The sequence below is a fragment of the Chiloscyllium plagiosum genome, chromosome 16, assembly GCF_004010195.1.
Source record: "Chiloscyllium plagiosum isolate BGI_BamShark_2017 chromosome 16, ASM401019v2, whole genome shotgun sequence".
In the NCBI taxonomy this organism is placed as follows: Eukaryota; Metazoa; Chordata; class Chondrichthyes; order Orectolobiformes; family Hemiscylliidae; genus Chiloscyllium; species Chiloscyllium plagiosum.
In genome coordinates this window covers 68,548,995-68,562,576 of record NC_057725.1, presented here as the reverse complement: position 1 = coordinate 68,562,576, position 13,582 = coordinate 68,548,995, and positions in this window count along the sequence as shown.

The window sequence follows — 13,582 nt, the reverse complement described above, 5'->3', positions numbered from 1 at the left end:
GGGGCAAATTAAAGTATTCGCCTTTTTTTTCCAGGCAGTAACAAAGCAGACGCACATATTTCTGTTTTAATTTCTAACTGTAAAATGGTAATCAAAATGGTGTTAAGGAAAGTCATGTAGTAGTATAATACACCCTACAACAGTACGCCTCCAGTCCAACAAGGATGCACTATTGGAACTGATTCTTCGAAATCAGGCCAGTTGGATCAAATGTTAGTGGAGAACACTTAGGAAACAGTGGCCTCTAGTTCTGGACTCCCCCACCTCAAGGAAAAGATCTTGTCAATTTACCCTATCCATGTCCCTCATGATTTTATAAACCTCTATAAAGGTCACCCCTCAGCCTCCGAAGCTCCAGGAAAAATAGCCCCATTCTATTCAGTCTCTCCATATAGCTCAAAGTCTTCCAACACAGGTAACATTCTTGTAATACTTTTCTGAACACTTTCAAGTTTCACAATATCGTTCCTATAGCAGGGAGACCAGAATAGCAGGTACTATTCCAATAGTTGCCTAACCAATGTCCTGTACAGCTGCAATAGGACCTCCTAAATCAATGCACCAACAAATAAAGGTAAGCATTCCAAACATCATCTTCACATGCCTATCTACCTGCGGCTCCACTCACAAGGAGCTATGAACCTGCACTCCAAGGTCTTTGCTCAGCAACACTCCCCAGGACCTTCCCATTCAGTGTACAAGTCCTGATCTATCTTTCCAAAACGCAGCACCTCACATCGATCTAAATTAAACTCCATCTGCTATCTTTGGTCCATTGACCCATCTAATCAAGATCCCGTGGTAATCTGAGGTAACCTTCTTCGCTGTCCACTACACCTCCAATTTTGGTGTCTTCTGCAAACTTATTAACCCCACCTCATACATTGACATCCGAATCATTTATGTAAAATGATGTAAAGCGGTTGACCCAGCACCAATCCTTGTGGCACACCACTGGTCACAGGCCTCCAGTCTAAAAAGCAACCCTCCACCACCACCCTCTGTATCTAAATAGCCAGTCCTCCCTCTATTCCATGTAATCTCATCTTGCTAACCAGTTTCCCATGGGGAATGTTGTCAAATGCCTTACTTAAATCCACATAGATCACGTGTATCACTCTGCGCTCATCAATCCTCTTTGTTACTTCATCAAAACTCAATCAAGTTCGGGAGACACAATTTCCCATGCACAAAGCCATGTTGTCTATTCCTAATCAGTCCTTGCCTTTCTAAACACATATAAATCATGCTCCTTAGGATAAGGTATGACTAGGAGTTAAATAAAAATTTTGCAACTATTTTCACCTAGTTTTTACTCTACCTCAGCCATGTGACACAGGAGAAACTTCTTGTCACTAGAATAGTTCAAAATTGAAAGGGAAGAATATTTTAAGTTTACAAGGCACCAGATTTGGATGGGACGCATCTGAAGGATTCTAATGAATGTGAGAACAGCAATTGCAGGAGAACAACAACCTGTCAGTCTTCCCTAGACTCAGCGAGGTGCCAGAAGACTGGAAAATTGTAAACATTACAGCCTTGGTCACAAAAGGTTTAAGGATATGCCCAATTACACGCCAGCCAGTCTTCAGTGGTGGAGAAGCTTTGAGAAACAATTATTCAGGATAAAATTAATCACACGGGAAAAGGTGGGTGGATTAGGAAGAGTCAGTATTGATTTCAAGAGGGGAAAGCTAGTTTAACTTGGCGTTTTCTGAAATAAGAGAACGGCTCAATGAGGCTACTGGCCCTGGTGTAGTATGTTATTTTCCTCATAATCTAAATGTCATACCCTTATATTAAATCTACACCCCTTGGTCACTGATCCCTCCACCAAGGGGAAACTTCTTTCCTACCTATATTCCTTAAAATTTCATATATCTCAATCATGTCCCTTCTCAGTCTCTTCTGCTCAAAGGTATACAACTGCAGTTGTTTCAATCTCTCTTCATAACTAAAACTCAGGCAGCATCCTGGTAAATCTCCTCTGCACTCTATCCAGTGCAATCCAATCTCTCCTATAAATTCCAGAACTGCACATAATATTCCAGCCAGTGTTTTGTTTAGTTCCAGCATAACTTCTCTGCTCTTAAACTCTATGCCTTGGCAAGTATTTCATATACTTTCTCCACCACTTTATCTACCTATGCCGCTACCTTAAGGAACAAGTGCATGTGCACCCCAAGGTCCCTCAGTGCTTCACAAGGACTTACTGTTCATCATGTATTTCTTTGCCTTGTTTGTCTTGTCCAAGCGCTTATCCACATTACCCACCAATTTCTGTATTATCTATAAACTTACTGTTTTTTATTCACTGTGGCACATGGACATCAATAGTAGTATTGCCTGTCCCAAGTTACCCTTGAGAAGGTGTTAGCGAACTGCTTCCTTGAGGAGCTGCAATCCATGTGTTGTACATAGATGCACAATGCCCTTATGGAAGAAATTCTAGGATTTCATTGCAGCGACATTGAAGGAATGGCGATATATTTCTAAGTCAGGAGGGTGAGTGCCATGGAGGGAACATGTAGGGGGTGGTGTTCTAATGTACTGCTGCCCTTTTTTTTCTAGATACAAGTGATTAAGCGTTTGGAAGGTACTGTCTAAGAAAGTTTGGCAAATTTCTGAATGCATCTTGTAGATAGTACAGTGCTGCTAATGAGCATCAGTGGAGTTGGGAGTGGACGTTTGTGGATGTGATGCCAAACAAGTGGTCTGCTTTATCTTGAGTGGTGTCACACTTCTTGAGTGTTGTTGGAGCTGCATCCATCAGGCAAGTGGGGAGTATTCCAACACACTCTTGACTTGTGCTTTGCAGATAGTGGACATGCTTTAAGGAGTCAGGTGGTGAGTTAATCACCGAAATATTCCTAGCCTCTGACGTGCTGTTGTTAGCCACTGTTTTATATGGTGAGTTACGTTTCTGCTCAGTGGTAATCCCCAGGATGCTGATAGTGGGGATTCAGCGATGGTAATGCTACTGAATGTCAAGTCATGATGGTTAGATTGTCTCACTGGAGATAGTCATTACCTGGTATTTATGTGACACAAATGTTATTTGCCTTTTATCAGCCCAAGCCTGGATATTGTCCAGGTCTTGTTGCATTTGAACATAGATCTCTTCTGTATTCATTCGGAGGCACACTGAAGATGTTACCTAGTATGGTGACGAAATTCCTGAAAATGAACCTTCCAGCTCAGCGAGCAAACCTACATTCATCTCTTCTGTATCTCAGGAGTCACAAATGTTGCTAAATATTGTGCAATCATCAGTGAACATTCCCTCTTCTGAACTTATGACAGGGAGAAGCTCCCTGAGGAACTCCTGCAGAGATGTCCTGGAACTGAGATAACTGACTTCCCACAGCCACTAGGTGCTATCGGTTCTGAAGGGTCAACAGAGTTGACACATTAACTCAAGTTTTCTCTCCAGAGATGCTGCCAGGTCCGCTAAGTTTCTCCAGCTTCCTTTGTTGTAGATGTACTGAAACTGTTTGATTTGGGATATGCCTGGTTATGAAGCACAGTCTTTAGTGCTATTGATATCGGTGCCACAGCCTTTGAAACATCCAGTGTTTTAAGGTACCGCATGGAGAGTGTCAAATTAGCAGAAGATTGAAATTTCTGAGGACCACAAGAGGTGGTTGAGATAGATCATCCATTTGGTACTTCAAGTTGAAGATTCAATTCCTAAAATCCAAAAGAACTCAAGCAGCTGGACCATAAAACTACAGCTAGACTTTATAGCAATCTGACGGTTTAAATTGTCATCACTGATGACCTTTTCTACTTTTTTATTCAAGAATTTATATGCTCCAACTTGTTTTGCTGGAATTTGAACTAGTGTCATCAGATCATCAGTTGAGGAATGTAACAAATATGCTTGGTTGTATTCAGAAATACTGGAGTTTAGACCAGCAACCCAGTCAACATTTTCAGAAGTGACCTCCCACTTGTGAACTTCTTCACAAGATATTATTGCTGGAAGGCAGCATCACACAAAATCTTTCCCAACACCATGCTCTTGCATTCTAAGTGCAATCAACTGTCAAATACAAAAAAAAGGAGATTTTTTTTGACAAGACAATTCCAAATAGAGGTTTTGCTCCATTGGCTCTAACAACTGCCATTTTGCACAAGGATAAAGATAAACAGATTATTTTAAGCCCAAAACCACAAGCAGACTCACTTCACATGAAGCCATTCAAACTCCAAAACATGGGCATGTTACATAGAACATTACAGTGCAGTACAGGCCCTTCGGCCCTTGATGTTGCGCCAGCCTGTGGAACCAATCTAAAGCCTATCTATCCTACACTATTCCATTTTCATCTATATGTTTATCCAACAACCATTTAAATGCCCTTAAAGTTGACAAATCTACTACTGTTGCAGGCAGTGCCCCTACTAAAGAAACTACCTCTGACATCTGTCCTATATCTATCACCCCTCAATTTAAAGCTATATTGGTCTCACACTAGCCATCATGGTCTGAGAAAAAAAATTCACTGTCCAACCTATCTAACCCTCTGATTATCTTAGATGTCTCATTTAAGTCACTTCTCAACATTCTTCTCTCTAATGAAAAAGCCTCAAGTCCCTCAGCCTTTCCTCATAAGACCTTCCCTCCATCCCAGGCAACATCCTAGTAAATCATGTCTTAACCTTTCCAAAACTTCCACATCCTTTCTATAATGTGGTGACCAGAACTGTACGCAATACTCCAAGTGCGGCCATACCAGAGTTTCATACAGCTGCAATATGACCTCTTGGCTCTGAAACTCAATCCCTCTACCAATAAAAGTTAACACACCGTCTGCCTTCTTAACAACCCTATCAACCTGGGTGACAACTTTCAGGGATCTATGTACATGGACACAGAGATCTCTCTGCTCATCTACACCATCAAGAATCTTACCATTAGCCCAGTACTCTGCATTCCTGTTGCTCCTTCCAAAGTGAATCACCTCAAACTTTTCTGGAACTATTCCTGTAGACAATGATGACAAAGATCAAAGCCAATGGCTCTACAATCTCCTCCCTGGCTTTCCTGGAGAATCCTAGGATAAATCCCATCTGGCCCAGGAGACTTATCTATTTTCACACTTTCCAGAATTGTTAATACCTCCTCCTATGAACCTCAATCCTGTTTGGTCTAGAGACTGTATCTCAGTATTCTCCTCAATAACATTGTCTTTTTTCAGTGTGAATACCAATGAAAAATATTTATTTAGCACTTCTCCGATCTCCTCGGACTCTACGCACAACGTCCCATTAGTGCCCTTGATTGGCCCTAATCCTACTCCAGTCATTCTTTTACTCCTGATATACCTATGAAAACTTTAGGGTTTTCCTTGATCCTATCTGCCAATGATTTATGCCTCTCCTGGCTCTTCTTAGGTCTCTCTAAGTCTTTCCTGGCTAACTTGTAACTCTCAAGCGCCCTAACTGAGCCTTCACATCTTATCCTAATATAAGCCACTTTCTTCCTCTTGACATGAGATTCAACTTCCTTAGTAAACCATGGCTCGCTCACTCGACCACTTCATCCCTGCCTGACAGGTACATATTTATCAAGGACACGCAGTAGCTGTTCCTTGGATAAGCTCCACATTTCAACTGTGCCCATCCCAAGCATCATTGCCTTTTACCCCAGTATAACTCTTGCCCTGCGATATATACCTGTCACTTTCCATCACTAAACTGACAGGTACATATTTATCAAGGACACGCAGTAGCTGTTTCAACTGTGCCCATCCCAAGCATCATTGCCTTTTACCCCAGTATAACTCTTGCCCTGCGATATATACCTGTCACTTTCCATCACTAAAGTAAACTTAACAAAGTAAACAAACATCACTATCACCAAAGTACTTATCCACTTCCAAATCTAACACCTGGCTGAGTTCAATGCCCAGTACCAAATCCAATGTGGTCTCATCCTTTGTTGGCCTGTCTACATAATGTGTCAGGAAACCATCCTGCACACATTGGACAAAAACTGACCCATCTAAAGTACTTGAACTATAATATTCCTAGTCAATATTTGGAAAGTTAAAGACAGCTACCCTGTCACTTGCACTCCTATCCAGAATCAACTTTGCAATCCTTTCCTTTATATCTCTGCAACTATTCAGAGCCCTATAGAAAACTCCCAACAGGGTGACCTCTGCTTTCCTGTTTCTAACCTCAGCACATACTACCTCAGTAGAGGAGTCCCCAAACATCATTTTTGCCACCGTAATACTGTCCTTGACTAACAATGGCACAATTTCCCCTCTTTTATCATCTTCTTTGTTCTTACAGAAACATCTAAACCCCGAATCTGAAACAACCATTCCTGTCCCTGCTCTATCCATGTGTCCGAAATGGCCACATCGAAGTCCCAGGTACCAACGCATGCTGCAAGATCACCCACCTTATTCTGGATGTTCCTGCCATTGAAATAGACACACTTCAAACCACCTTCCTGCTTGCCACCTTGAAACCATATTTTTGACCTCACTACTCTCAACCTCCCGGACACTGGAAAACAATTGATGTTGCCATCCCCCTGCTCAATTAGTTTAAACCCTCGTGAAGAGCATTAGAAAATTCAACACCCCCCCCCACTCCAGGATATTGGTACCCGTCGAGTTCAGGTGTAGATCATCCTGTTTGTAGAGGTCCCATCTACCCCAGAATGAGCCCCAAATATCCAGGTATCCGAAACCCTCCCTCCAGCACCATCCCTGTAGCCACATGGTCAACTCCTGTCTCTCCCTATTCCTTGCCTCACAAGCATGTGGCACAGGCAATGAACCAGAGACAACTCTTTGTTCTAGTTCCAAGCTTCCACCCTTGCTCCCTGAATTTCTGCCTTAAAACCCCATCCCCTTTTCCTACCTATGTCATTAGTGCACACGTGGATCATAACTTGGGGCTGTTCCCTCTCCCCCTCAAGGATCCTGAAACCACGACCCGAGACATCACGAACCCGTCACAAATTGTTTTCTCCGACAAAGTGATTTGGAACATTCTGTTGACTCACAATTCCTTTACATTTCTGCAAATTCCTGTCCGGTCCTGCAGCTGTTTGACAGATTAAATCCAATTCCATGATTCATTCAGACACGTTGCCACTGAAATTATTTGCAAGTATTCACCAAAAAACGCCCTCCTTTGATATTCCCCAAGGGTACATATTAATGCAAGCAACACCTCAGAACATTGACATAGCTTTTGGCACACGATTAATAAACAGCAATCCTACCACTAATACCCTCCAAACCAACTTACCTGATCCCACTTTGTGCTCCACTTTACACTGTCTATTTACATATTCTCACAATCCAACTTCTCCCCTGCCCCCACACAAGTCAATTGCCCAGACCAGTCCCCTCACAACCCAGATAGCCCTCCCAAATAATCAGAATTACTCCCCCTTACCCAAATTAACACACCCAGCAACCTACCTACCCCTCCAACATGACCAATCTCCTAGCGTAAGCAGCTCTGCCTCACTAATATAACTACATCCCTCCCCAGCCTATGTGTTCTCTGATTGAGATGGCTATGTCCCATCTGGGTCAACACTCCATGGCCAATTCAACTACCTTCCCTGAGCACATGACTATGCCCTGTTTGAATTGAACATCTTCCTTGAACTGACACACCTCCCAATGAACTGACCTGTCAACTGGCTTAACTGCTTCATCAGTGTCCACTGCCCTAACCATTCGTCACTACATATCCACTCCTTAACAGATTTGGATTTTTAAAAGCATAACAGCATACAGCAGCTAATACCATATACAGGGGATGTGCACTGCTCTTTCTTTGATTCTACTGTGTTCAAAGGGCTGATACTCGAGACACTACACAGACAATTTCTGTGTCGGCTAGGACCAGACAACTCTGGTGCGTGGAGTCAGTCAACTCTTTTCACATAGCAGCAATGTCTCATAGGTCAATACAGTTTAGGGTTATCTTTTTTTAATTGGATATTTTGAAGCTTTTAAAGACAAAGAAATGAATTGTATCTACGTCAGGGTACCAAAGTACACCATGGCTACTGCGTCTTCCAATTACAGATACCTCAAAATCTGGCACTGGCTGGACAGAGCCATCTGGACTTTTGCCATTTGCTGCAAAGAATGGCATCAATCCCTTTCATTATACTGTCCGCCATTACCACCACATTCCTTCTTCGTTCCCACATCTGGAATGGCTTCCTATGCGATGGTCAGTTCGCTCATCCACCCTACAGCCATAATTCTCATTCAAAGAAGCTGGGAAAACCTCAAACCTGTTGTACAGTTGCTAAGGCTGTGGCTTCTGTCCTTTTGTCTCCTCGCTTGCTCACTTACAGTCATACTGTCCTGTCCCTGACCACTGAGAAAATCAGAAGAACATACCATAAAGGGCTGTGACTGCCTCCAGAACAAAGAGTCTAGGTAACTTTCCACCTCCTCGATGTACTGCAGTGTCTGTATTTCAGGCACTTGCTGATGTTCCTGCAATCACAAGCACTGACTGCAGATGTATTTGCCCTGGATCAGACAGGCATCCAGAAGCTCTCATTATTCTTCAAGTGCAGCACATCACCTGATCTGTCATCCCCATGTCAATTATATCAAATATGAATTAGTAGAAGCTTACACCCCCCAAAAAGGGTTTTAAGCAGTTTGTAAACTTTACAAGACTTATGAAACAATACCAAAAAGAGGTACAGTTACTCATAATACCAATTACTGTTTTATCTTTTAAATTAAAACAAAGAATTGCAGATGCTGCAAATCTAAAACATGTAAATTGCTGGAGAAACTCAGCAGACTCTGTCTGCATCCATGGAGAGAAAGAGTGAACATTTTGGGTCCAGTGATGCTTCTTCAGAACTGATGGCAGACAGGTAATAGTCATAGAGTCATAAAATATAAAACAGACTCTTCGGTCCAATTCTTCTGCGTTGACCGGATATCCCAATCTCACCTAGTCCCATTTGCCAGCATGTGGCTCATATCTCTCTAAACCCTTCTTATTCATCTACCCATCCAATCCTTTTTAATGTTGTAGTTGTACCCACCTCCACCACTTCTGCTGTGATTCGTTCCATACATGCATCACCCTTTGCATGAAAAATTGCCCCTCAGGCTCCTTTTAAATCTTTTCCCCTCTCACCTTAAACCTATGCCCTCTAGTTTTGGACTTCCCCATCTGAGGAAAAAGACCTTGATTAATCACCCTATCCAAGCTCATGATTTTATAAATCTCTGAGGTCACCCCTCAGTCTCCGACGCTCCAAGGAAAAAAGCCCCAACCTTATTCAGCTTCTCCCTGTAGTTCAAATCCTCCAGTCAAAGACACATCCTTGTAAATCTTTCCTGCACCCTCTCAAGTTTAACAAGATCCTTCCTATAGAAGGGCGACCAGATTTGTATGCAGTATTCCAGAAGTGGCCTCACCAGTGTCCTGTACCACTGCAACATGACATCACAACTTCTATACACAATGTTATGACCATCGAAGGCAAGCATGCCAAATAGCTTCTCAACCACCCTGTCTCCTGATTTTCAGGGCATTATGCACCTGCACCCCTAGGTCTCTTTGTTCAACAACATTTCCCAAGGACTGACCAATCACTGTATAAGTGCTGCCCTGGTTTGCCATACCAAAATTCAACAACTGGACCTCACATTTATCTAAATTAAATTTCACCTGAGATTCCTTACTGCATTGACCCATCTGATCAGGGTCCCATTGTACTCTGAGATAAACTTCTTCACTGTACACTACACCACCAATCTGCAAACTTATGAACCATATCTCCAATATTCACATCCAAATCATTGATATGAATGGCAAAAAGCAGTGGAAGCAGCACTGGTCACAGGTCTGCAGTCCAAAAAACATTCCTCCATCCTCTGTCTCCTATCTTCAGGCCAAATTTGTATCCATTTGGCTAGTTCCCCTGGATCCCATGTAACTCAACGTTACTAACCAGTCTACCATGCAGAACCTTGTCAAATGCTTTACTGAAGTCCATATAGACAATGTCTACTGCTCTGCCTTCATCAATCTTCTTTATTATCTCTTCAAAAAACTCAAAGTTAATGAGGTGTGATTTTCCAAAGCCATGCTGACTATCCCTAATCAGTCCTTGCCTTTCCAAATGCACAGAAATCCTGTCCCTCAGAATCACCTCCAACATTAACACTGACTCACCAATCTATACTTTCCTGGCTTTTCCTTACAGCCTTTCATAACTAATGGCACCACATTAGCCAACTCCCAGTCATGGCACCTCACCCATGGCTATCGATGATACAAACATCTCAGCAAGGGGTCTAGCAATTTCTTCCCTAGCTTCCCACAAAGTTCCTTGAAACACCTGTTCAGGTCCCAGGGATTTAACTACCTTTAGCATTTTAAGACCTCCAGCACCTCCACTTCGGCAATATATGGACACTTTTCAAGATATCGCTATTTATTTCCCCAAGTACCCTAGCATCCATGTCCTTCTCTGCAGTAAATACTGATGTGAAATACCCATTTAGTATGTCAGCTATCTCCCATGATTCCACACATCGATAACCTTGTTGACATGTAAATAGGCCCTATTTTGTCTCTATTTACTCTTTTACCTCTAATATATTTATAGAATCAAGGAGAGTCCAAAGAGATTTATGACCTCTTTTTGCCCTCCTGACTTCCCTCTTAAGTATACTCCTACTACCCTTATCCTTTTCTCGGGATTCACTCAATCCCGGCTGTTTGTACTTGATAATATGCCTTGTTCTTTTTCTTGACCAGAGCCTCAATTTCTCTGGGCATCCAGTATTTCCTACACCTATCTTCACACTAACTGGATGGGGGTTGGGGGTCTTGCTGCTGCTGTAAGACAATGCTAACAAGGTCATCATCCCTTTTCCACCCATATAGCTTCACTGGACAGTCTCCCAGGAATATCCTAAGTACAGTCATGATGTTCTCACGAACCAAAAATGCCACTCCCCTCCTCTCTTGCCTTCCTTTCTACATTTCTTGTAACATCTGTTCCGTGGAATATTAAGCTGCCAGTCCTGGGGCCTTGTTTCTGTGATAGGTATGATATCCTAGGCACATGTTCCCAACCACACCCTAAGTTCATCTACCTTACCCGTCAGGCTTCTTCCATTGAAGTAAATGCAGTTTAATTTATCAGTCTTAACTCGTTCTCTATCAAGCCTTGTCTGCCTTTACTATTCAACTTGCTCTCCTTATCTACAGTAACAGCCTCAGCCTTTTCTCAATATCGCTTTGGTTTCCATTCCTTACTAGTTTAAAGCCTCCCGAGTAACATTAGCAAATGTGCCCACAAGGATGTTGGTCCCTTCCAATTTAAGTGGAACCTATATCTCTTATACAGGTCATTTCTACCCCTGAAGAGATCCCAATGGTCCAAAAATGTGAATGATTGCTTCCCACACCAGCTCCTCAGTCACACATCTGTCTGCTCTATCCTCCTTTTCCTACTCTCGCGAGCACATGGCAGTCCAAATATTACTATCCTTGAGGCCCTATTATTTAAATGGCCTACCTGGTTTCCTATATTCTACCTGCAAAACCCCAATCCTTTCCTTACCTATATCAATGGTACCAACATGACCAATGACCATACTCCCCTTTCAGAATATTCTGCTACCCCCTCCAAGACATCCTTCGCCTTGGCACCAGGGAAGCAAAACACCATCTTCCTGTCTTGCTGACAACTGCAAAAATGCCCATCTATGCCCCAGACTAACAAGTACTCTACTACAATCAATTGCTTGGAACCTGACATACACCTCATTCTAGCAGTACTAGAAACCTGGCTGTCCACCCTATACTCCCAAGAGGCCACCTCCGCTACAGTATCCAAAACAGCATACCTGCTTGAGATGGGTAAAACCACAGGAGTATCCTGCACTACCTGGCTACCTCTCCTACCATTCCTAGTGATCAACCATCTACCTAACTGTATCTGTGGTGTCTCCATCACCCTGAAATTGCCATTCATCACATCCCCTTGCTCTTGTAAACCCTTCACTGCCTCTAACTGCCCCTCCAACTAATCCACACTGTCCGTTAGGATTTGCAACCAAACACACTTCCTGCAGACAAAGTCTCCAGGAATATTCATATTCTTCTTGATCTTCCACATCTGACAGGAAGAGCACATCACCCTACTAAAAACTACTTCTACCCTTTAACAATCTACACACCAGAAATTACTGAAAACCAAATACTGCAATTTAAGCCAAGTGGGTTGTATTAGCACAGTCTTAGTGCTCAAAAACACTGCTCCAGGATAACTTAATAACAATCCTTAATATTAAAAATCAACCAGAGACAAATCACATTATAAACTTTAAATAAATGCCCTGACCTTACTCACTATTAGAGAAATAGTGGCATTTATGCAGAAGGGGCAGGAGAGGGAGCTGGAGGTAAAGGATTAAGCAATAAGTGGACATGGAGCCCAAAGAGCAAGACAGTTAGGCAAACTATGTGATGGATGATGGTAAGCCAGGGAGAAGGAAGAGCTGCCAATGGGGAGCATAAATAGGTGAAAATGGGTTGGCTGTGCTAAAAGCAGCCATGTGATAACAGAGCCTGGGGTGAGTAAAAGACTCAGAAGAAGGTGTTGTGAAGCTAAAATTATTGAACTCAATATTGAACTCCTGAAGCCTGCAGAGTCCCCAAGTGGAAGTTGTTCTTCCAGCTTGTGTTGAGCCTCACTGGAGAACTGCAGCAAGACAGAAATGCTGGCCTGGGAACATGGTGGTGTGTTGAAGTGGCAGGTAACTGGAAGCTCGGGGTCATTCTGCAGACAGGATACAGATGTACCGCAATGCGGCCACCCAGTCTGCGTTTCATATCCCCAGTGCAGAGGAGTCCACAAGGTGAGCAACAACTACAGTAGACTAGATTGAGTGATGTACAGGTAAATTACTACTTAACCTGGATAGTGTATCTGGAGCTTTGGATAGTGAGAGAGGAAATTAACAGGCAGGCGTTACACCTTCTGCAGTTGCATAGGAAGATGCCGTGGGCCATTGGAAAGCCTTGGGGGTGGAGGAGGAGGGGCCAAGGGTACCCCAGAGGGAATAGTCCTTACCAATGCTGACAAGGGAGGGGAATGTGCATCTGGTGTGGCATCCTGCTGGAGGTGATAGAAATGGCAGATTATGATCCTTTGGATGCAGATCCTGGTCAGGTGAAAAGCGAGGACCAACGCACTCTCTTGGTGTTATGGGAGGGAAAGGGAAGGGGTGAGGGCAGATGTGCAGGAAATGTATTGGACACAGTTGAGGGACCTGTTCAGTGGCAGGAATCCTCGACTGAGGAACAAGGTAGATATTTCTGAGGCCCCCCTTCAGAAGACAGCATTATTAGAACAGACGCAACGGAGGCAGAAAAACTGGAAGAATGGAGTGGAGCCTTTATAGAAATCAGGGCATAAGGTTGTATAATCCAGGCAACTGAGAGAGTTTGTAATAGAATATCGGTGGCCAGCCTTTCCCCAGAAATGGAAACAGATGTCGAGTAAGGAAAGGGAGGAGTCAGAGATTGACCAGCTGAA